At 47.8% G+C, this 24,134-nt stretch overlaps 1 protein-coding gene across 1 annotated transcript in view; it reads right to left on the reverse strand.

The window, feature by feature from the left end:
• Positions 1 to 24,134, reverse strand: part of TENM4 (teneurin transmembrane protein 4) — a 1,513,397-nt gene that overhangs the window by 1,374,714 nt on the left and 114,549 nt on the right. The window lies entirely within an intron of this gene.

A 24,134-nucleotide genomic window follows, 5' to 3' on the forward strand; every position in this document is an offset into this window, starting at 1 on the left:
GGGAGGCTGGACTCGATGGGCCGCTGGTCTGATCCAGTTGAGCTCTTCTGAGGTTCTTATTAGGGGAAGACCTCAGTCGCTGTACCCTGCTGCTGGTCCTCTAGAGCAGTGGTCCCCAACCCCCAGTCCGGGGACCGGTACCGGTCCGTGGATCAGTTGGTACCAGGCCGCAGCTCCTCCTCGTCCTCCTCCCCAGATGCTGCCTCAGTGGCTGCCCTGCCACTCTGCCACCGGCTCACCTTTGGTGCTCTCCAGCGGCTGCCATGGCTGGGGCTCCCCCTCGGTGTGGCACTGTGTAGCTGCTGCTGGCAGCGCCCCCCAGCAGGCAGCAGGAAGTCAGGATTGCCAGCAGGAAAGCAAGTGGAGCAGGGGCTCAGGTGGCGGTGATGTCCCTCAACAAAAGACTACCCCCCCCCTTGGGCCTCAGTAAAATTGTCAAGCGTTGAACAGTCCCCGGTGATAAAAAGGTTGGGGACCACTGCTCTAGAGGAACTGGTTGGCCACTGTGTAAGACAGAATGCTGGACTAGATTAACCACTGGTCTGATCCAGCAAGTTTCTTCTGAGGTTCTTATTTTAATAATTGCCAGTGTCTTCGAAGATCTGATTGTCCTTGCAATGGTTTCCTAAGAGAACAGGATATGGATGGAGAATGAGATTTCCCCCTATTATTTGCTGAACACAAGGTACTAAAAACAGACAGAGAGAGAGAGGAAAAGAGAGAGAAATAACATGAAGTGTTTTATCGATGTAGTTTCAGCAGCTGTCAGTGAGCCCATTATGGGTTCCTCAAAGAGCAAGCAGAGGGGAATCTGGCAGCAGGAGGATTTTAATCCCAGCTGCATTTAGCTTTATTGCCACTCCACGCAACAGTCCTGTCCTCCACGCAGAGAGGTTTAAATACCTCCCTTTGGCGGGGAAAAAATCCCACTTTCAGCTTCTTCACCGACGCATTACGACAGGCCACAGGCTGATCTGCATTTGTCATCTGCAAACACGGCTAAACCCAAATGGATTACAAGCTATTTGACTAGGGTTTTGCAGAGGAGAGGGGAGAGGGCATTCCCAGTTGCATCCGGATGAAGCGTTCGATGGCCGTTCCCCAACGAATCCACAGAGCCTCTCCAAACTAGCTGTCCAAAGAGGAATCATAGAATCACTGAGTTGGAAGGGACCTCCTGGGTCATCTAGTCCAACCCCCTGCACTATGCAGGACACTCACATCCCAATCGCTCATCTACTGTAACCTGCCACCCCTTTGCCTTCACAGAAACAGCCTCTCTGTCAGATGGCTCTCCAGCCTCTGTTTAAAAATTTCCAAGACTTTTGTTTTGTTGGAGCTTATCGACTGGTTCGCTTTTTCTATGCTTTCCAAGGTTTTTGTCAACCTTTTAAATAAGGCCTCTATGCCTCTCCGTAAGAGCCTCTTGTGGCGCAGAGTGGTAAGGCAACCGTCTGAAAGCTTTGCCCATGAGGCTGGGAGTTCAATCCCAGCAGCCGGCTCAAGGTTGACTCAGCCTTCCATCCTTCCGAGGTCAGTAAAATGAGTACCCAGCTTGCTGCTGGGGGGTGAACGGTAATGACTGGGGAAGGCACTGGCAAACCACCCCGTATTGAGTCTGCCATGAAAACACTGGAGGGCGTCACCCCAAGGGTCAGACATGACTCGGTGCTTGCACAGAGGATACCTTTACCTTTACGCCTCTCCGTAGGCACCTATGTATATGTTTAGTATTATTTATTGTGATATGTATATTATATATTTATATATGTAACTGAGCAGTCTGCTTCCTCCTTAAAAATCGGTGCAGTTTAGCTTCGTCCTATTGGACGGAGCTCTCGTTTTAGTTTCCAGTCTGCATGTTAGCTGAAGGTCTTGATGTTGGAGCTGTCTCCTTGCAAATAAAAGGCTGATGTTTTGAGCCAGATTCTTTTTGCCGAATGGATTTGAGAACGGGTAATGGGTGCCTAGGGAATCCCCAGCCAAAAAGGGTGTATTACAGTTATGCTCAGTGTGATGCGATGGAACAGGCCTGCTTTGCAAGCCCTATCCCGCCTTGCCCACACCCCCATGGGAACACCATAGGGACAATTTACTGCAAGGTACACAGTGAAGTTGCTGCTTGCGAAGCCCCTTCCCTTGACCTTGGGTCTTCCCCTTGCCCTAGACGAGCATTTCTGAGATAGGGGAGCTCTGTTTGGGTCAGAGAGCCCTATCAGCTTCAAATTTATAAAGGATTTATTAAGGGAACAAGGTTTATAAGCATATCTTTAGCACAGCACAGAGTTATGCAAGAGAGTCAAAATAAATTCGGTGAAATGTAATCCTTCTGTCCTTCTGCTACGACATACTCTATCTCAGGGGTAGTCAAACTGCGGCCCTCCAGATGTCCATGGACTACAATTCCATTCGCTACAATGCATTCGCTGGCAGGGGGCTCCTGGGAATTGTAGTCCATGGACATCTGGAGGGCCGCAGTTTGACTACTACATATCGAGTAGGTGTCTTTCTTAAGACGTTACAAATTCCTATTGCTAATTCAGTGCTCACCTGGCAGCCACATGGTCCAAGATGGCTGCACGCCTTTTCTTAAATCAGAGCAAACTCCTACTTCAATGATCAGCTGGTAAAAGATCCCATAGTGAAGATCCCTGAGCTTACAAAAAAAAAAAAGGCCCCAAGAGCCAAGCACCCCGAATCCCTTCTGCCCACACACTTACAATCTTTCTACGTTCACAGAATCAGCATTTCTGTCCAATGGCTCTCCAACCTCTGCTTAAAAACTTCCAAAGAAGGAGAATCTCCCACATTCTGAGGAAGCCTGTTCCACTGAGGAACAGCTCTAACTGTCAGGAATGTCTTCCGGGCGTTTAGCCAAAAATTCATTTGAATTAATTTCAACCCACCCTCTGGGGCAACCGAAATTCTGCTCCATCTTCTATATGACAGCCCCTCAAGTACTTGAAGATTATATCACCCCTTAATCGCCTTCTCTCTAGGCTAAACAGACCGAGCACCCTCCTCAACCTTTCCTCTTGCATCTTTCTTAACCACTTCACCCCACTGGCTCTCATGTGTTTGCTGTCAGGAAGGTGGGAAATGGATTGTTTCATCTAGTCTTAGGACAAGAAGACGTTATGCTGCTTCCATCTCAGGCATTTTTGTGCCGGGGGAGTTGGCAACCGTTAGCTTCCCAGCAGTTGAGCAATCTGGGAGATGGGGAAATGTCGATATGCAGGAAAGAAACCTCAATACGAAGAGGGAGCAAGCACCAAATGTGGAGTGTGGTGGATTGAAATGTGGAGTGTGGTGAACAAGAGCTATTGCATGCTCAATCAATGACTATCCCAGAAAGACGAAAACACTGCAGGAGCTCTAAGAAGCCTATTTGGATGAACAGAGAACTTCAAGAAGAACTAAGAAAGAAAAGGGAGATGTTCAGGAAATGGAGGGAAGGACAGAGCTCTAAAGAAGAGTACCTACAGGTTACTAGGCACTGTAGATCAATCATCAGAAAGGCCAAATCTGAGAGTGAGCTAAGATTGGCCAGGGAAGCCCACTGTAACAAGAAAAGATTTTTCAGTTATGTGAATGCTTAGGGCTGATCCTGCGTTGAGCAAGGGGTTGGACTAGATGGCCTGTATGGCCCCTTCCAAATCTATGATTCTATGATTCTGTTTTTTCCATTGTACTTTCATGCGTAGATAAGCAGGATCGGGGACTTTACCACTGGCCTCATATCAAAGCCTTCATTTTATAATAGCGGCAGCATAGACAAATGTGCCTTTTGGACTTTTTATTTATAGCAATACTAATAAATCTCAGTAGCTCTCAACGTATCTCAAGTTCACGGGTACCTCGATAAGCCATTTGTTTTGCTTGTTCTCTCACCAAATCCATTATCGGAGCAAATCATTAGGTGACCTTAAAAAAAAAAATAAGAAAGGGTACAGCGATTCAATAAAACTTACATTAGCTGGAGTTTCAGGAACATTAGTCTAATGTGCTTTAAAAGATCACCTTCCCAGGGTTGTTATAATAAGTTTGTGTGAAGAGCAGAAAGCATGTGATATGTAATAAAGTCTAGCCTTTAATGAACCATTGTGGCCCAGATACTGATTGTATCACTCAGCAAAAGAAAAAAGAATAAAAAGGAGGGGCGGGGGGGGGATCTTGCTGTGTTTTAACTAATGGCTTAAACAAGAAGTTCTCCGATTCTGAATTTGGGCACCTGGTCAGCAAATACATGGCCAGCAAACCAAATCAGTCTCAAGTACGAGGCCTGAATCACTTGGAGAACCTTAGAAACTGCTAGAAATAGATTTAGGACAAAAATAAATTCAGGCAGTATTGATTTTTAGAATATGCAATTGATGTGTGGAACTCGCCAACGTGGGAGAGGAAGAAGAAGAGCTGATTTTTTTTATACCCCGGCTTTCACTCCCCAAAGTATCCCAAAGCGACTTACAAACAACTGGTCTGTGTGGTGGGTGGGGCTGAGAGAGCTCTAAGAGAGCTGTGACTAGCCCAAGGTCACCCAGCTGGCAGCATGTGGAGGAGTTCTCCAAATTACTGCCACTCTTTAACTGCTACACCATGCTGGCTCTATGGTGGTTCAGACAGTTTAGACAGGGATAAAAAATGGAGGTTACCCGTTCTATTTATTTCCTATTCCCCTTTCATTTCAATTTAACAAATTCTCAGCTAAATTGCAGCGACATCTGCAAGAAATTAATTCTGCTGTCATCAATGTCTTCCTGGGGTTTTCAGACCAGCCCTACAACCCCCGAAAGCTTTTGGGGAATAGGGACATATCGATTTTAGTACATATGTGCTGCCGAAGCGAGCACAACAGGGACATATATATCAGAATGACTCTGACATCATTGTATCATGGTGATGCTCTAGGATAACCCCAAACTCTATGGTTTTACCATAAAATGTCGGCGAAATCCTAGATCTTCTCTGGAACGTGATGATGTCACTTCTGGATTCACGCAGGAAGTGATGTCATGGCATTGTCTCCATACTGTCCTACTAAGGAGTAGCAGGGACAGGAATGCTACGCCATGACTTGGCATCGCTGTTCGCTTCAGAGTTAGGGCAAGGGGTGGATCTAATCTCTCACTGTGTGCCAATGTGGCATCAGCACTAGAAACTCTATGGCATTAGCGTGGAGTTTCAAAACTGCTCGTTGACATTCCACACTCAGACTTCTGTCCAGATTAGACATTGGCACATTGAACAGCATCATTTCTGCTTCTTATATGATTTTTAAGGCCATGGGGAGGAGGACAATATGGGCTATGTCTTCAACAGGGAGATGCTCACCTGAATCAGGTATATGGCCTCTCTAGCTAGAAAAGGAAGACCGCTTGCAGGGGTGGGTGGCCACAGTGGGACACCTGGCCAGCGGCCAACCTCGCCTTTTCTGGGTCTGATCCTGCATGAAGGGATGCCCGTCGCCAGTCCTGACTTCAGTTTTTCTTTCTTTAACGACCAGGTCTCTCTGTTTCATAGGGCATGAGCAACTGTAGTGGCAACGACCTTGCTTAGAGGAGTGATGCGCTATAAACAGCAAATGCTTGCGGCTAATTAAAAACACGGCTCTGTGACTATCTGATGGCATAAAGTGCCAAGCAATTCTCCGAAGTGGTAATTGGCAGGCTAATAATCACAGCTCTATTTATGAGGAGTTCGTTCTCACCACTGGTTGGCCTGCCTATCTGACCGTTTCTGGGCACAATTCTAAGTTCTTCAGGTCCTAAAGTGTTTCAGGTCCTAAAGGGGCCTGAAGGACCAACTCCTGCCATACTATCCAGCCAGCCAGTTAAATTGTACCTCCCAAGCTCTGCTCTCCAAGCCCCTCTTAGAATATGCAAGGTCTGCAGTGCACATGATTGAGTATAATAAAAAGAGTGTCTTGCAGGGGGCGTTGAAGTGGTGTACTTAGCATAGATAGATCAGGAACCAAGACTTCCTGCTCCTTTTGAGCATACTTCCTCCCTGCTTGCCTCAACAGCAGACTGAATGAAAAAGAACAGAACAGTTAGACTGCTACACCTTTTTTAAAAAATCTGTTTTTTCTATACATAGTTGTTTGCCTGAGAGCCAGCTTGGTGTACTGGATAAGAGTGGTGGCCTCTTATCTTGAATTCTTCACCCCTTCGCATTCAGTCAGCTGGGTGACATTCTAGTCACAGTTCTGTTAGAGCTGTTCTCACAGAGAAGTTTGTTTACAGATCTCTCAACTCCACCTACCTCACAGGGTGTCTGTTGTGGGGAAAGGAAAGGAAGGGGATTGTAAACCACTTTAAGACTCCTTCAAGTAGTGAAAAGAGGGGGAAGAAATACCATCTCTTCTTCTGAATAAAATATATTTTATTCTTTAAGCAGCCTAATGCTCTAGCCTCTCTGCATATTGAAACTCTGACAACAGAAATCAAAACTGCTCTCTGGGTTTGTTGGACTGAAGAATTGAACTAGATATCCTGTGCATTTTTATACTACCCTACCTCCAAAGATCTCAGGTGGCATCCACAATGCAGTGAGATGTAGCAGGTTAAGAGAATGTGACTAAACCATGGTCATCCAGCAAGGTTCAACATCAAGGTGGAGATTTGAATCTAGGTCTTCCAGCCTTAGTGGGACATTCCAACCACAACCCTAAAACAGTTCATGTTGTTTTTCGTTATCCTTATCCATGGTTCCTCTATATATTTGTGAAACAGCCTGGGGGTGGAACATGTCCGGCTGTCCAAGTTGGAATAGGGCCAATCAGGGTGCACCCTGTTTGGCCCTGCTCCTGCAGCTCCCACCCTCCATCCCTGGACTCTAGCTTCTTTGCTCTCAGATGCGCCTCAGTGGCTGGAGCCAGCAGAAGGTAAGGGGAGAGGGCCCTGGGCAAAGGGTCGTGGTGGGCCTGCTAACGAGGGCCTCCCGGCCTGCTACCTGCTAAAGAGCGGTAATGGGTTTAAACTTCAAGTACAACGATATAGGCTAGATATCAGGAAAAAGTTTTTCACAGTCAGAGTAGTTCAGCAGTGGAATAGGCTGCCTAAGGAGGTGGTGAGCTCCCCCTCACTGGCAGTCTTCAAGCAAAGGTTGGATACACACTTTTCTTGGATGCTTTAGGATGCTTAGGCCTAACCCTGCGTTGAGCAGGGGGTTGGACTAGATGGCCTGTATGGCCCCTTCCAACTCTAGGATTCTATGATTCTATGATTCTATGATTCTATGATTCTATGATTCTATTCAGCCCCCACCCACCCACAATCTGGCTGCCAGCTGAGCCCCAAAGCCACCTTAAGCTGCCTGGCCAGGGGGCAGGGGAGGGAACCCTTTCAAGGCCCATTCTTAGGAACGGGCTTTGAAGCTAGTATATCAATAAGATGGATTGTGTCCAACCAAGAGTAATACATCTGGTGAGGAGTCTGGAGACCCTGTGCTATCAGAAGACTTTGAAAGAGTTGGGGATCTCTACATGGGAGACATCTGTGTGATAATACAAGTATAATATTCTGATACATAAAGGGATGACATTTGAAGGATGGGGCGGACATGTTTTTCAGCTCTGCTGGATGAATAGGGATAGTGGGGGAACGGTCTCTAGCATATGGAGAAGAATTCAAGTAGGTATCTATGTTGGTCTGAAGCACAACAGAAGCTGAATCCAGTGCCACCTTTAAGACCAACAAAGGTTTATTCAAGGCATGAGCTTTCGAGTGCATGCACTCTTCCTCAGACACAGTGGAACAAGGATCCTAAGAGTACAGACAGAAGGCAAAAGCAAATGAGTGGCAAATTAGAAAACTTCGGCATAATATCCAAAGCATGCATTATGGTAAGTCTTTGCTAAAACAACTAATCTGTCCTTTTGAGTTCAGTTGTAGTTCACAAAAACAATAGAGAAACAAAAATGTCAAGGTTAGTAATGAATAGCAGACACTTTCCCAGTTGTGAAAAGAAATAATTAAAAAAGAATAGTTGCTTGCCCCATCCTTCTCTACCCAAGCATAGAAGCATTGCCACAAGTGAGAAGATGCTGCCCTTAATTACTCACGACAATGGATACCTGCTTGGATACCTGCTCTATATATCCAATGTATCTATTGGATACCTGCTCTATCTATTGGATACCTGCTCTATTGGGATATCATTGCTGTCATGCCCGCATTGGTAAGTAATTGGTCCAGATGACCCGGATGGTTGCTTCCAACACTGAGATATATAAAAACAAAATATTTGCCCCTGATTATTTATTATCAATAATCTAGATCAGTGGTTCTCAACCTGGGGGTCAGGAGGACCCCTTTGGGGGTCGAACGACCCTTTCACAGCGGTTGCGGCAGGCCAAGCAGCTTGGCCCGGGGGGGGGGGGCATCCACACAACAGCCTTGCGGGGTAGATCGAGATAAAGCGTTCGTCTGTCTGGAGCAGAGGAAAAGAGCGAGATCGGCATGGTGGGGCAAGAGGCAGAACTGAACTGAGAAAATCCAGAGGGGGGAAAAAACAATTTATATACAATCCTGAGCAATGGATCTTCACACCATTGGTCAGTTTTGGTTTAATTTCTGTGAAAGAACACTTGCGTAATTTTATGGTTGGGGGTCACCAGAACATGAGTAACTGTATTTAAGGGTTGCAGCATTAGGAAGGTTGAGAACCAGTGCTCTAGATCAGGGGTAGTCAACCTGTGGTCCTCCAGATGTTCATGGACTACAATACCCATGAACTCCTGCCAGCATTTGCTGGCAGGGGCTCATGGGAATTGTAGTCCATGAACATCTGGAGGACCACAGGTTGACTACCCCTGCTCTAGATAATAGGAATATGCTCAATAACCATATTAGTTTTAGCTCAATATAGTGTCTGGTCTGCAGTTCTAGAAAAGTGGGCTTCCTTGAATCTCTCCTGCTATGAAGGGTTAAAAATCTACCACCGTAGAGTCCTCCCCCCCCCTTTTTAAACATACACACAGAGATTATTTCTAATATACAAGCATTCCCTGGAATAATTTGTTTAGCTTTTGAAAGCTGTTGACTCTTCTATTAGCTAGGTGCTTTCAAATCGCCCCAACCATTGTTAGAGCTAATTACATTTCACTGTGGATTTTAAACATTGCCTGGTAGTGGAGGGACAATTAATTGTCTCAAGTTATAATTTCTGCATTCATCTCCTTAATTGAAAGGGCACAAGAGAGAACAGTTGTATAGCTGCGCTTTTCAGAGTAGAGATGGGCACAAGCAGCATTTTTGCAATTTGGTTTGTGGCTCATGGACGAACCATGAATGAAATCATGAGCCAATACACACTGGGAGGTGGGTTCACAAACCAAACTGGTTTGTATGGGATCGTGAACTATTTAAAGTTTAACCCCCTGCTTTCTGCTCCCCATTCTGCAAAGCAGAAGACAGGCGTTTAAATGGCTCTGAGCCATTTCACCCCCAGCTTTCTGCTCACTGCAGCTTTTGGTGGCCAGCATATACCTGAGATTGCTTCCCAGCCCTTTCACCCCTAGATTTCTGCCGGCTACAAGAAGCTGCGGACGGCAGGAAGTTGGAAGTGAAATGGCTCCAAGCCATTTAAACCAAACAGCTGAGAGTCGGTGAGCAGAAAGCAGGGATTTAAATGGTTCTGCGCCACTTAAACTTCTGTTTTTTGCTCTTCGTGAACCACCAAGAACTGCATTAAAGCTCATGGTGGCGTTTGTTGCAGCTTATACATCCGCAACCATCGCTTCATGAATCATGAACCGTGCAAAACTTGCAATGAACTTTTGTTCATTAACTGGTTTGTGCCCATCCCTTTTTCTGAGATACTGCAGGCTGATGTAAAATCTCAAAGATGGAAGGTGGGTTTCTCCAGACATTGGTAAAACTAGAAAAAACTGAAATTGTTGGAGGAAGAAGCATGGATAAAGTAGATCCTGAGAGAGTAAGCCCTGTCTTGTAAATCAGAACCTTCCTGAGTAGTAATGAGGTAACAGTTGATGATAAAAGGTAAAGGTAAAGGTATCCCCTGTGCAAGCACCGAGTCATGTCTGACCCTTGGGGTGACGCTCTCTAGCGTTTTCATGGCAGACTCAATACGGGGTGGTTTGCCAGTGCCTTCCCCAGTCATTACCGCTTACCCCCCAGCAAGCTGGGTACTCATTTTACCGACCTCGGAAGGATGGAAGGCTGAGTCAACCTTGAGCCGGCTGCTGGGATTGAACTCCCAGCCTCATGGGCAAAGCTTTCAGACGGCTGCCTTACCACTCTGCGCCACAAGAGGCTCTACAGTTGATGATATACAGCCACAATTTTAATGAACGAATTAAATCCAAAAGAGGAATCTACACCCTGTCATGGTTGCCCTGTGCTTTTGTTTGGGTACAGTCCTGGGCCAAACTGTCAGATCTGTATTGGGTACTCCCAGGCTTGACCAGGGATCCCTTAGATTTGGCTCATTCTTAGTTCGATGGTGGGAAATACTGTCAAGTCACAGCCAATTTATGATGAACCGGTAGGGTTTTTAAGACACAAAATGTTCAGCAGTGGTTAGCCATTGCCTGCTTCTGCGTATCAACCCTGGACTTCCTTGGTGGTCCCCCATCCAAATACCAACCAGCCAAATCTCCTTAGTTTCCAGGCACATACTAACCACCAACCAGCTTCCCACATCTGATGACAGTGCTAGCCTGGGCCATCTAGGTCGGAGTTAAGGAGTTACTTATAGTATATCTGTTCTAAACCTATCCGAGGTCTACAGAATAAGAGGGGGCAAGGGCAACAGGTCTGGAGAACAGTTGCCAGATTAATTTTAAAAAATTAAATTAAAAAAAATGCATGCCTATGAACTGAAACCCTAAGCAATGAAAGCTGCAAAGGGGAAGGGCCAGTTTGGTATAGTACTTGGATCAGAGACCCACAGCCCTTCCTCCAAAGCCCATGAAGTTGCCTTCTCCTGAATCACACCATCAGTCCATCAAGGTCAGTATCGTCCGCTCAGACTGGCAGCTGCTCTCCAGGGCCTCTGGTGGATGCCTTTCACTTCGCCAGTTATCCAATCCTCTCAACTGTAGATGCCAAGGGCTGAACCTGGGACCTTCTGCATTTCAAGCAGATGCTCTACCGGTGAGGGATGGTAAAGCTAAGGAGTTTCTATATCAACTCAGAAATGTGAAATAAAGCCACGGGACTATAAAATCACTGCTGAATGAGAAGAATAACCTTCAGTTCTAGAATTCAGGTTAGGAATGGCCAGGGGTGGCCAAACTGTGGCTCTCCAGATGTTCATGTACTACAATGACCATGAGCCCCTGCTGGCAGGGGGCTCATGGTCATTGTAGTCCATGGACATCTGGGGAGCGACCGTTTGGCCACCCCTGGCTTACAGGCTCTGCCCGGGAAAAAATCCCAGCCTCAGCACTCTTTCTCCTCACCCTTCTTTGCAGAAGCACTTGAGCGGTCCAGATGTACACAGCTTGTGCAGTACCTTGTTGCTTCAATAATTTCCATTATAGTAATTGTTGCTTAATGCGCCTATAATCTGTTGCTCGGAGGAAACAAGTTCCTGCTTCCTTCAAAGCCCTCCCAATGACATTGGCTCCTTCGCCCGCCGGCCTAGAGGGCCTCCCTGTTTCGGTAGCAGCTGAAGATGATTTTCGTCAAATGGAGGAAAATCGGGAACGGGGCAGGAGGGGGGCGGCTGGCTAAGTGCATTCCCATTACGAAGAACAAATGGGGGAAACGAGGATCGCCTGGAGGTTCGGTTGGAAATAGCAGCAATTATGTTCGGCGGACATTTTCTCTGCGTCTGCTCTGGGGCGCTGGTTGCAGAACACTACAATTAGAATTACGTAGGTTAATGGGGGACGATGAGGGTCACGGCTGAGACTTGGATGTGGATTTCCCATCACAGACATTCAATAATGGATAGGAACACCTAACAGAGGTGTTTGGGGCTAGGATGCTTAGGGCTGATCCTGTGTTGAGCAGGGGGTTGGACTAGATGGCCTGTATGGCCCCTTCCAACTCTATGATTCTATGATTCTAGGATTGCCCAGTTGCAACCCTAAAATGCCCCTCCGTAGCTTCCAGTTTTTGGCCTGCTCTTTTTAAAGGAAATCATGTGGTATGTCAAAAGGCTTTCTTGCATTCTTCTCTCCTCCTAACTTACTGTTACTTGTGGAGGAGTGTTTGCTCTGCATGTGTTTTGCCCCCTCTAGTGGTCGATTCAATATTACATTGGTTTATGTCCAGAATAAAAACCGAGACTGTTTCCGCACAGAGGCACAAACCTCACGCTGCCTCCTGCTTGCAACGTGCGGTTTTAAGCCGCGCATTTGCATACCTCCTCACAGGAGACCCCCTCCTGCATTTTCCCACTGCCTCGAGGTGGCTTTTTGCATCCCAACAAGGCTACAAGGGAAAACAAGCCCAACTTCTCCCCCTGCTCCTCGGCTTGTCAATCACAGCAAGCCACCAATCACAGCACAGCAATTCTCTCATGGTGTGAAACTTACTTCCCCCTCTAGCCCCCCCCATTTTTTAAAGAAAGGCACTTCCACATTGCTGTGCAGTAATGCCACAACACAGAACCATTTTTAATTTTAAAAATTAACACTTCTGTTTCGCTACAGAGAAACGCCAGAACAGTACAGCATTCCCCTCCCTTTTGGGGATTTGTGCTGTTTCGGGCTCTATTTATGTCTGGGTATATTCGTGAGAGGCTGGAAATGGTAACTGAACCACAAAGAGTGATTTTGTATAAACAGTGGGCTTAAAACCAAAGCACACAGATGCCTGGCTGATCAGGAGAGGGTTGCTACATCATGCGCCAACTCCCCTTACTCCATTCATTCCCCACCACCAGAAAACACAAATGGGATTGGGTTTTGCCTGCCTGATCCTAAAAAAAAAACATGGAGAATTTAAAGAATATTTTATTTTACCAATGAGAAAGTAGCTTTACAGTCACACAGCAACATGAACCATGCCATTAAAAAAATAAACTTATGGAGAGGAGAAGGCAGGTGCAAGCATGGAACAGCACTACAGAGACTATCATGCTTTCCCCCCTCCATACGGGCTTGCTCCTGGTTGCTCCCTGATGAGAAGTGCGATAGGAGGTGACAAGTCCAGTTTTGCCAATTTCCCTCATCCAGAAGCAAATCTGCCCAAAACTCAAGCCAGACCCTGGACAGCCTCGGAATGCAGACGACATCATGTGGTGGGGGCTCTAAAACCGGCCAGCAACCGGAGGCTGTCCAGAGGCAGAGTCCTCATGCAGAAACCGCCCTACAGTCTTGCAGGGAGATATGCTGGATATAAATGAGTATAATATAGCGGTGGTCCTCAACCTGCGGGCCGCGGCCCGGTGCCGGGCCGCAAAGGCCATGGCGCCGGGCCGCGGCTCCCTCTCCCCGTCCCCCCCCCCGCAGTAAAAAACTTCCCAGGCCGCAAGCTTGCAACCCAGGAATCTTCTTACTGCGGGAGGGCGGGGAGAGGGAATCAGGGCCGGGCCGGCCCGCGCCCGTGCGGGTGCGGCCCGATGCGCGGGCGCGGCCCGATGCATGGGCGTGGCCCGTGCGGTTGCGGGCCACAGGCCGCGCCCCGATGCCCTGCCGGTCCCCAACCTCAGAAAGGTTGGGGACCACTGTAATATAGATTCAAATGCCCACCCCCAAGAAGTAGGACCTTCCAAATTAGGAAAATTCAGAAAAGCCCAATGTTAGGAAGTTTTCCTCATGCTGTTTAACAAATTGGTCGCGTATAAGGACACGCATGTGAATAGTGTCCTCCATGCATGTAAAATTAGGCATGGATTCTGGAGTATCTTTTGAGTCCAGCAGTTCCCGCACTGGCGTGAGTCTCCTGGGAAGAAAAGAGGAGGCCAGTATTTAACCAAAAGATAACTTCGTTGACCTATGCAAGATGGTCGTGGAAAGTACCATCAGTTTGTTGTCATGGTTAAGAGTGGCAGCTCCTAATCTGGCGAGCTGGGTTTGATTCACAGAATCACAGAATCATAGAGTTGGAAAGGGCCACACAGGCCATCTAGTCCAACCCCCTGCTCAATGCAGGATCAGCCCAAAGCATTCTAAAGCAATTCCTTCCTCTTTCACATGCAGCCATCTGGGAGACCTTAGGCTCATCACAGAACCATTAGAGCTGTTCTGACAGAGCAGGGATATCAGAGCTCATTCAACCCCACCCACCTCACAGGGTGCCTGTTGTGGAGAGTGGAAGGGAAGGGAATTATAAGCCACCGAGACTCCATCTGGGAGGGGAAAGTGGGGTATAAACCCCAACTCTTCTTCTTCAAGTTACGGATAACTTGCCATGACCCATAGAGTTTTCAAGGCAGGAGATGAATGTTAGTGGTTCGCCACATCGTATCTTCATGTAGTAATTGTGGGCTTCCTTGGCTGTCTCCCATCTAAGTACTAACCAAAAGTCCTATCACACATGCTGGATAATGCAGATTCATAAAATCATAGAATAATAGAGCTGGAAGGGACCTCCTGGGTCATGTAGTCCAAAGCTCTTGCACTAGACAGCTCGCAACCCTCTTGCTCATCCACTGTCACCTGCCACCCCCTTGAACCTTCACAGAATCAGCCTGTCAGATGGCTCTCCAGCCTCTGTTTAAAAATCTCCAAAGATGGAGAACCCACCACCTCCCGATGAAGTCTGTTCAACTGAGAAACTGCTCTAACAGTCAGGAACTTCTTCCTGCTGTTTAGACGGAATTTCTTCTGAATTAATTTCATCCCATTGGTTCTTGTCCGTCCCTCCGGGGTAAGAGAGATTCACAGAATCATTCAATGTGCTTTTGCAGCTGGAATGGTGAAAATGCACTGCAAGTCCATTACCCACTGTATGTGGAACGGACTCAGGTCGACCCTGCTTAGCATGAAACCTGAGGTCATCAGGCAAACCAAGATATAGGGAATTGAGATGACAGCAGCACAAGACGGCAAGGTGGAATCAATCAGTGCCAATAAGGGATTGCATCGCTAGGGGCGATACAATAAACCCATTCAGTTCTGTGGATCCAAACGACTGTGCTTAACTGGCCCACTTAGCTCCACATTGTGCATTAGCTTTAACTGGAGCTCCTTCCACTGACTTCTGTTGTGCTGCATCTGTCACTCATGCCCGGATTCTCCTGGGCAAAACAGGACAATGCATGAGCTGTCTGACTTCCGTAGTGCAAGAACAGCACAACATCCGAGGGCATATGAATGCAGCCCAGACAGTTTTCATGAGCCAAGGAGGATAACAAGAGCCGGTGACGAAACATGGGTGGGAGGTAAAGGTAAAGGTATCCCCTGTGCAAGCACCGAGCCATGTCTGACCCTTGGGGTGACGCCCTCCAGCGTTTTCATGGCAGACTCAATACGGGGTGGTTTGCCAGTGCCTTCCCCAGTCATTACCGTTTACCCCCCAGCAAGCTGGATACTCATTATATCGACCTCGGAAGGCTGAGTCAACCTTGAGCCGGCTGCTGGGATTGAACTCCCAGCCTCATGGGCAAAGCTTTCAGACTGCCTTACCACTCTGCGCCACAAGAAGCTCTATGGGTGGGAGAGGGCTTCCATTTATCCAGGCCGCCACTAACTCCGGACTACAGTTCGCCCGGCCGATAATGAGGTCTGCTCCTTCCCTGTTCTCAACCGATTACCATTATCTGGCATTTGCGAAGTGTGTTGTCCCACTTCATCTCGCGGTAACCTGCCATCAATCAAACTCATTTGCCATGCACATTCTTATCTCGGCAAGCTCCTAGACTCGCAGCCCTGCTTGCTGGAAATCCCGTTAGCTGCAATGCAACAACCTGAATCACCAGATTTGAAATGAATGAGCCTTGTAATGCCTCGGGGATAATATTTTAGCGGTGGGGGGGGGGGGGGAAGAAATCGACATTACAGACATTCAGAGTATCGGTAATCCCACGGTTATGCGCCTGGCAATAAGAACCGTCACGTTCGGCCCTGGAGGGAAAGTGGTTCCCCCCCCCTTCCCGTGAAATTAAAGAAGCCTATATCATATGCAGCACATTAATAACTGTCTGTTATCCTTCAATGGTATGCAGATCTGAGGATTCATAGCGGGGTGACCGCTTGTGACGCTCCACGCTTCCTTGTGCTTTAAGAGAAGCCTCCCAAACAGGTTTCGGATCTAAATAGCAATCTTCTTTTGGGCTCTGAAATATCTGGGCCATTTTCGTTTTCAGAGAAGGGTGTAGGAGAAGGTTACTGTGGGATGGTAGGTGCATTTCCTTTGGGCCAAGCTGGATTATGGAGATTTTTTGGGTGGAGTGATTACTTGGGCATGAAACTTGGTTCCCTGCGGGTGGGCACGTAGTTGTGAGTTCTTGCATTGAATAGAGGGATGGACTAGATGACCCTGGAGGTCCCTTCTGACTCTATGATTCTATGTTTCTGAGTCTGACAGAAATCTTGGTTTACAACGCATGCACAGTCTTTATGGCTCACAGCCTTTTTGATTCTGTGGAATCCTCATACAGGGAACAGCCACAAAATGGCTTCCACAGAAGGAACAGGGCTGCGTGGTGTCTTCTCCCCCATGGATTCAGGCCATAGCCTCTCTCCTCCCCCCCCCTTTTTCCTCTTTAAGAATACTTGGGGTGACACCCTTATCTTTAAACTGGTTCTGGTGCAACAGGCCCCGCAAATCCTTAAACCGCTCCTGAGACGGAAGCCACAAAATGGCTGCTGCTGGAGGCGGAGCCACCCGCAAAGGAAGTCCAAGTGCAGAGGAGAGGAAGGATAATTTTAAAAAAAAAAAACAAGAGTGTAAGTGAATTCTGGGAATTTGTGCTTGTGGAAAATTGTGCACAATGCTTACCCTAACAGAACCTGCTTTTCAGGTAGAGGAGAGGGACATTTTCTTCCAACTCCTCTCTCCCATGGCAGACCCCCCCCCCCACTTGACTATTTGTGAGGGTGCCCCTGACCTCCAGAAGATGATGTGCCAGGGGAGATGGTCCCCCAGGCACTACAAAACCCTCCAGAGCTCTAGTCCCCTGGGGGTGGCAGCCTGAACGTGGGCACAGCAAACCTAAGGGGAGAATTATTTCAGTCGTTCCCACTCACCCTTTGGCTCTCCTCCTGACTGGCATCTCTTCATTGTCAGAGACCATCCAGCATCTCAGCTCCTCTAGGGCTGCCAGCTCCAGGTAGGGACATTCCTGGAGATTTGTGCTAACTTAGGATGGAGTTTGAGGAGGGAGGGAAATCTCAGTAGGGCATAACCCCATAGAATTGACCCTCCAAAGCTCCCATTTCCTTGAGAGGAACTGATCTCTGTAGTCTGGAGATCAGTTGAAATTCTGGGAGATCTCCAGGCCCTACCAGGAGGCTGGCAACCCTAACTTCCTCCTTGGTTAGATGATCTCCCTTCATGGATGCTTGGGCTGATCCTGCATTGAGTTGGAGCCTGTCTGGCCCCTTCCAACTCTATGATTCTAAGTGTTCTACCCTGTAATGGCACAAACCCAGCTGTGGTCTCCAATTCATCAGAACAACTGAACTCACCTGGAAATGTTCCAAGTTTGTAGAGGCACCTTTCCAGTTTTTGGAGGATTCCTTTGAGCCACAGCCCAGAGTGGGGACATGCCTTTAAAGCCCAAGGCAACAAATAGGAATGCGAGGAAGCAAAAATAGGGTTGTTCTCTTTTATACTCAAGACTCGCCCCTCCGAGTTTTTATCCCGGACAGCGCCCGCCCTAACTCCTCCCAACTTGCCCTTAGCCTTTTATTTATTACCACTTAGAGGTTTACAGATTTAGGTTGGAATTAAGCTCCAACTGGAAAGTGAGCTGTGTTTGTTCTCACACAACGTCCACAAAATGTGCAGGCTACACAGCCATCTTCTTGCAAGTATGTCGGAGAAAGTATGCCCCGCCCTTGAACTTCTATGGTTGGGAAAAATGGTTTTAGTCTTTCTTTGAGGCTTGCTATTGAATCCCCGCCCACATAAGAATGTTCCCTTGGATGTGCCCTTCCTATCCAATATATCCATGCCCTTGAACAGGGCTCCCATGGGCCGTGCTTGCATAGTGTCATGGGAATTGTAGTCCATGGACATCTGGAGAGCAACAGCATGGCCACCCCTGTCCTCGGAGATCCCCAGCCACCACCCAGAGGCTGGCAACGCTAACAAAAGCACCACTGTGAAAGTGTGTATTATTCTGTACAAGTAGTACATGGTGGCAGGGGCTCATGGGAATTGTAGTCCATAGACATCTGGACTATGATTCCCATGAGCTACAGTTTGGCCACACCTGTCCTATGAGATTCCCGGCCACCACCCAAAGTACCACTGTGAAAGTGTGGATGATGCTGTATAGCTGGGGTAGTCAACCTGTGGTCCTCCAGATATTCATGGACTACAATTCCCATAAGCCCCTGCCAGCATTCTCTGGCAGCGTTCTCTGGCAGGGGCTCCTGGAAATTGTAATCCATGCACATCTGGAGGGCCGCAGTTTGACTACCCCTGGTGTAGACTATGCTGTATAGCGGCACATGGTGATAGGGGCTCATGGGAATTGTAGTCCATGGACATCTGGAGAGCCACAGTTTGGCCACCCCTGCTGTACAGCATGATACACATTTGGACAGACCTCCAGACAAAGGAGAAATCTGCGATGGACATCATGAGAGGGAGGATGACAAATGAATGACAAAATATTACGGAAAGAAATCACTAGACAGCTTGGGCTTGGGAGCCATAATAAATAGTGCTCCTTCCCCACCATCAAATCTCCCACTTCACTTGAGCATAAACGTGGATCCCGTCTGCGACGGTACATCCCACTGGAGATCCGCCGTCTTTACCTTAGAAGGTAGCTAGATGGCACCAGAATACGTCCGTTGTGGCTCAAGAGCAATTATGGACGTTACATCGTAAACAATGAGGCTGGTTTAGAGGGCTGAGACCGAACGCCTGAATGGCTTTCAGAAAGGGGCTGCATTTAATGTGCTCCCTGTCTGCTTTGGGGATTATCTGCAGTGCTTCTGGATTTGCTTGCCTGCGTTACCTGAAGGGATCCAGCGCTGACCTCCACAGGCTATAAATGCAGAGATTTAGAAAAAATCCTGTTTCCAGAAGCCAGCAACTAAGCTAGGTAGACCTAGAATCAGAGAATCATAGAATCATAGAGTTGGAAGGGGCCATACAGGCCATCTAGTCCAACCCCCTGCTCAACGCAGGATCAGCCCAGAGCATCCTAAAGCATCCAAGAAAAGTGTGTATCCAACCTTTGCTTGAAGACTGACAGTGAGGAGTCTTCATGGTTTGTCTGTCTTCTTTCTTGTGCCCTCCTGTAAGGGAAAGCCATGGAGTCCCCATTTTTTAAAATCAGTTTGAGAGTGTGGTGTTGTGGTTAAGGGCCACAGCCTCTGATCTGGAGAACGGGGATTTAATTTTTTAATTTATAATTAGATTTATAGGACCTTCCCTCTCGGCCCTGCCATCCGGGGGTGGTGTACAACCTTAAAACAGCTTAAAAACAACCAAAATCAATTCACCCATTAAAACAATACCAGCGTCCCTTGCTTCTGGGCCTCTTCCCTTCATTCACTCACATTGCTCTCCCCTATGCAGCCAGCTGGGTGACCTTGGGCCTGGCACAGTTCTCTCAGAGCTCTCTCAGCCTCAACTCTCACAGGGTCTCTGTTGAGGGGAGAGGAAGGGTAGGCAATTGTAAGCCGCTTTGAGACTCCTTTGGGTGGTCAAAAGTGGCATACGAAAAACCAGTTCCAGAATAGCCCGCGGGTTGATGGGAAGTGTAGTTTTCTCAGCAATCTAGTTTGGACTGGGAAGCTGCATCTGGGGTGGGAGGACATCCTAGTTGGGAATGGGAAAAGGAAGCTGTCTTCATCAGAGTTTCTCCTCAATTTAAAGATCCACCCTCTGTAGATTGCCTCTTCTGTTCAGAAAGACTGGTGGTCTAGGTAGATAACAGACAGAGGGGAAGTTGGTATGGGGTGGCAGGGTGGAAATCTATGTCTGTGCAGCCTATCTGAGAGCCAGCGTGGTATACCGATTACAGCATCCAACTAGGATCTAAGAAATCCAGGTTGGAATCCCCACTCCTACCAAGGAAGCTTGCTGTACTCTCTCAGCCTAGCCCACCTCTAAGGGGATGGGGCATCCCCCAATGTGGAGCCCCTCCACCCAGGAAGTAGGGGGGATTACTTTCCCAAACAGGCAAGAAGACGATTCCAACAGGCTGGTGGTCCCTGGCTTGGGAGAAGTTTGCCTGGCCTCAACCAGGGTCTTTTCAGTCCTGGCCCCTACTTGGTGGAATGAACTCCCAGAGGAAACACAGGCCCTGTCAAAACTCCCACAGGGCCTGCAAATTGGAGCTCTTCTTCCAAGCGTTTGGTTGTGGCTGGGCTGCCAGGACATCAGGAACCCTCCCCACTTGAAATACTCCCCCTCATAATATCTGGGCCGGGCTTATAATGTGGGAGAGCAACGTGGGTGAACAAAGTGAAGAGGCCCAGAAGCAAGGAAGGTTGATATTGGTTTAATGTGTGAATTGGTTTGGTTTTAATTCTGGTGCTTTTAAGCTGTTGTATACTGCCCCGAGACGGCTGGGCCGGGAGGGGCAGTCCTATAAATCTAATGAATAAATATTAAAAAATAAATAAGACATGACATGTCTACATCACCCAGTATTTGGTGACATGGGGAATGATGCTCTAGATTTTGGTCAAAACTCTATATTAAGAAAGTAATTCTACCATAGACTGTTGACCAAAAAATTGAGTGTCACTCCCACTGAAGAAGAAGAAGAGTTGGTTCTTATATGCTGCTTTTCCCTACCCGAAGGAAGCTCAAAGAAGCTTACAGTCGCCTTCCCTTTCCTCTCCCCACAACAGACACCCTGTGAGGTGGGTGAGGCTGAGAGAGCTCTGAGATTATTGAAGAATAAGAAGAGTTGGTTCTTATATGCTGCTTTTCTCTACCCGAAGGAGTCTCAAAGCAGCCTAGATTTGCCTTCCCTTTCCTCTCCCCACAACAGACACCCTGTGAGGGAGGTGAGGCTGAGAGAGCCCTGGGATTATTGAAGAAGAAGAAGAGTTGGCTCTTATATGCTGCTTTTCTCTACCCAAAGGAGTCTCAAAGCAGCCTAGATTTGCCTTCCCTTTCCTCTCCCCACAACAGACACCCTGTGGGGTGGGTGAGGCTGAGAGAGCCCTGATATCACTGCCCGGTCAGAGCAGTTTCATCAGTGCTGTGGTGAGCCCAAGGTCACCCAGCTGGCTGCATGTGGGGGAGTGCAGAATCGAACCCAGCTCGCCAGATTAGAAGTCCACACTCCTAACCACTACACTAAACTGGCTCTCGTCACCAAATTGCCCACATCACTTCTGGGGGACATGCGCATGCCCACCTTTACTTCCGGCTTCTTCCCTCCCCACTTCCAGTAAGTTCAGCCCCACGCCTGGCTAACTCGTCTGACAGACCTGGCAACTCTCCCCGCACCACAAGGGTGTTGTGCAGAGAAGAGATTGTTGCAAGCCGCTGTGGGTCCTCCTTAGGTTAAAAGGCATGACAGAAATAAAGTAAATCAAGAAACAGAAATAAATGAGTTGGGAAGGTTTTAGATCTTTTAAATAAATTTTGTTTCTTTGGTGTGCCTGTCCAAGCCTTTGCTAGACAAAGCTGTGAGAATCTTCGATTATTCCCAATAATCAAGCTTTGTCTAGAGAAAGGAAGCTTTTCATTGGAGATATTACAAACAGAACATCTTTTTTGCTAAGACTGGAGAATCAAACTGAACAACCCCTTTACACTTTGCCCACAATCCCTCCCAGCACCAAACTGGGACAGTCTCTGATGTCCAAGGTCTTTAGAGATGGCAGGCTCAGTGGGAGAAGAACCGGGCCAGTGCATTCACACCTAAGATCCAAGCCTCAAAGATCGAAAAGGTTGCTGGGGATACAAGCGCAATGAATCGGAAAGTGCCAGGAACCAGGTGACATGGCAAAAGCATAAATCCTACTTTCGACAAAAGCCAGGCTTCTGTAATTGCAGCAGCACTGAGCATACACTGTCAGATTCCTGTCTAACCAAGTCGCTTGTAATGAAAACTCGTATGTCAGAACATGCACTCACAATAACACAATCATAACACAGGGGTTCACCCCCTGACTGGAACAGCGCAGCTAGATAGATCAGTGCTTCCTCTCATTCTCTTCATGTATATGTGCATGCACACATTTGTGTGCCTTCTCATAATGGATGTGTGTTTACTTTAAACAGCAGGAAGATGAAGAATTGGTTTTCACACCCGGCTTTTCACCACCTGAAGGAGTCACCAAGAGGCTTTGAATCTCCTTCCCTTTCCTCTCCCCACAACAGACCCCAAGTGAGGGAGGTGAGGCTGAGAGAGCCCTGAGATTACTGAAGAAGAAGAAGAATTGGATCTTATATGCCGCTTTTCTCTACCCAAAGGAGGCTCAAAGCAACTTACATTTGCCTTCCCTTTCCTCTCCCCACAACAGACACCCTATGAGGGAGGTGAGGCTGAGAGAGCCCTGAGATTACTGAAGAAGAGTTGGTTCTTATATGCCGCTTTTCTCTACCCTAAGGAGTCTCAAAGCGGCTTACAGTCGCCTTCCCTTTCCTCTCCCCACAACAGACCCCCAGTGAGGTGGGTGAGGCTGAGAGAGCTCTGATATCACTGCTTGGTCAGAACAGTTTTATCAGTGTTGTGGCAAGCCCAAGGTCACCCAGGTGGCTGCATGTGGGGGAGTGGGGAATCAAACCTGGCTCGCCAGATTAGAAGTCCCCATCCTAACCACTACACGAAGTTGGCTGATCTATGGCCAGTAGATGCCAGGGGATTCTGCATGCCGAGAACTCTAATAGAATCTTGCTTTGCGAGAACAGCTCTAAAAGAACCATGACCAGCTCAAGGTCGCCCAGCTGGAGGAGGAGTGGGGAAATCAAACCCAGCTCCCCAGAGGAGAGTGTTAATCACTGCAACACAGGCAGGATGGAAACTAGGATTGCCAGCCTCCAGATACAATAGGGATACAACCTTGGAATTGCAATGGATTTCCTGACTACAGAGGTCGGTTCCGCCAGAGAAACGGCTGCTTCGGAAGATGGACTTTACGGCATTATAACCCCACTGAGTTCTCTCCCCTCCCCAACCCCTCCCCTTCCAGCCATCCCCCTGATGGACTGGTGGGAAGGAAAAGGATTGCAACCTTCTGACTGATCATATAGTTATTAGAGATGGGCTATAATTCTACATCCTGTCCTGGCTCAAGTCTTGGGTTCTTACTGGGCAGAGGAAACAGCCTGTTAGCCTCTGGAATGTAGTTTTTGATAAGCTCTCTCACAAGACCAACGTTTATGTCATAGCTGAGAGAGTCCTCCTCAAGGCTGGAGAAATGGGAGAAGAGTTTATGTAAACAATTGGGCGGGAGGGGGAGATAATGGAAGCAGCTTTTCAGGACCTGTCAGCAACTTTTCGGGGGGCTGGCTTGGTGGCTGCCGGGTGGTCCCATGGGATGTACAAGGGGAGTGGAGACCGCAAGTTATTGGCTTGACCCGTAAGGGCATCACCATTCCCCGCCACCAATGGGAAGTTATTTAATCCCATGCCATTTTATTGTCCTCTGCACAGATTTGGCTGCAGAGGAGAGGACACGCAGTAATGGGTTTAAACTACAAGTACAACGATATAGGCTAGATATCAGGAAAACATTTTTCACAGTCAGAGTAGTTCAGCAGTGAAATAGGCTGCCTAAGGAGGTGGTGAGCTCCCCCTCACTGGCAGTCTTCAAGCAAAGGTTGGATACACACTTTTCTTGGATGCTTTAGGATGCTTTGGGCTGATCCTGCGTTGAGCAGGGGGTTGGACTAGATGGCCTGTGTGGCCCTTCCAACTCTATGATTCTATGATTCTATGATTCTAACTCCCATGTGTCTATATTTCTTCTGCAGTAGAAATATAAAAAGGTTTTTCTTTCCATGTGAATCATTGAGGATAGGCAAAGGGACTCTAATTTGGCCATTTGGCTATCCTCCCCCCTCCCCCAATCCACTGGGAATTTCCCAACCCAGAGCTGGAAACTAATAGCAAACCGTGTTGCT

This window comes from Paroedura picta, chromosome 6 (genome assembly GCF_049243985.1).
Source record: "Paroedura picta isolate Pp20150507F chromosome 6, Ppicta_v3.0, whole genome shotgun sequence".
Classification (NCBI taxonomy): Eukaryota; Metazoa; Chordata; class Lepidosauria; order Squamata; family Gekkonidae; genus Paroedura; species Paroedura picta.